Source organism: Protobothrops mucrosquamatus, unplaced genomic scaffold, assembly GCF_001527695.2.
Source record: "Protobothrops mucrosquamatus isolate PMUCROS unplaced genomic scaffold, P.Mucros_1.0 scaffold_42, whole genome shotgun sequence".
In the NCBI taxonomy this organism is placed as follows: Eukaryota; Metazoa; Chordata; class Lepidosauria; order Squamata; family Viperidae; genus Protobothrops; species Protobothrops mucrosquamatus.
The window spans coordinates 187-1,477 of record NW_015386118.1 but is presented as its reverse complement, the minus strand read 5'-3'; the positions used below and the strand labels follow the sequence as shown (position 1 = coordinate 1,477).

The 1,291-nt window shown below is 46.7% G+C and overlaps 1 pseudogene; it reads left to right on the top strand.

The window, feature by feature from the left end:
* Positions 1 to 1,062, top strand: part of LOC107283028 — a 25,422-nt pseudogene extending 24,360 nt beyond the window's left edge.
* The last annotated feature ends 229 nt before the right edge of the window (positions 1,063 to 1,291 follow it).

Below are 1,291 nucleotides of genomic sequence, written 5' to 3'. Positions count from 1 at the left end.
ACAGCCGTTCGTTTAGCGACGGTTTGACGTTACGACACGCTGAAAGACGTAACTGAGAGAACCGGTTTCCTCACTTAACCTCCGTCGCTTTGATCCCCACGGTCATTTAAAACTTGGAAATTATAGACATTTAATTTAAATATTAATGGGAAACTAAAAATCGGGAAAAACCAATTAGGACGTTGACAGCCTACAAAGACGGAAACGTTAAAACAGCTAGGATGTGTATAAATTAAAAACTATTGACCAATGTAAGGAAGTTATTTTTATTTAATTTGATATAATAGGAATGGCACTGCTTTAAACAGGAGACAGTAAACACTAAGGGGGGGAAAAGAGAGAAAATATTTAACGTTAATAGCTTGAGACCTGCACTAAAAATATTTGCATGTTATTGAATTATCGATTAACTCAGCCGCCACGTTGCTCTTTAAATGTTTAAAGGTAAAACTAGAAAATCAATCAAACTTTTGTAAAATAAATAAATAAATAAATATATGATATTTTTTTTAAAAAAAAAAGATCCCCACGGTCACAGGATCAAAACTGGGGCAGCCGGCAACCGGCACGCATTGACAACCGTTGCAAAGTCCCGGTTGTTCCACCAATCCCCGTTTGATTCGCTTAACGACCGCACGGTTGACTAAAACCACCGCAGCAACTCTCCTCAGAACGGCGGCCAAACCGACGGCCAAACCAGATGGGGCTCGCTTCGCCACCAAGCCGCCTTGCTGAGCAGTGGGAATCCCGGCCCCAAGCGTAAACTTGAGGACTAGAAGCATGCACCCTTTTTGGGGAGCAGTCATTTTTAAAACCATTTCCAGACTTCCCTTCCCCTTCCCTCCCCCTAGCAGAGCTCCTCTTCTCAACCTCTCCGTTTCCGCCTTTCTCTGACCCGACAGGTATTAAATCTCCCGTGGCTGCACGCCGGAGGAAGGGGAGGACCGGATCCCGAGACCTCTCTCCGGCTGTTTGTAAGGATGACCCAGCACAAGCTTCTGAACTCGGCACCAGGCTGCCCTAGACCACCACCGTGTGTTAGGTTATTTATTTATTAAACTAGAATACCGTACTGGCGGCCTCTGCCCCCGTGTTGTTTTTTAAAAGGGCCCCTGGACTCCAGGATGACGGGCCAGTTGGGGGGTTTTGGGGGGTTGGGGGGGGTAGGGAGGGAAAAGGGTTTGGCCAGCTCCGTTCTCACGGTTAGGTTTTAACCCCACGGATTGCAGTGGGTCTAAGGCAGGGGTAGGCAACGTTGCCTCTTTTAGGACTCAGGGACTTCAACTCCCAG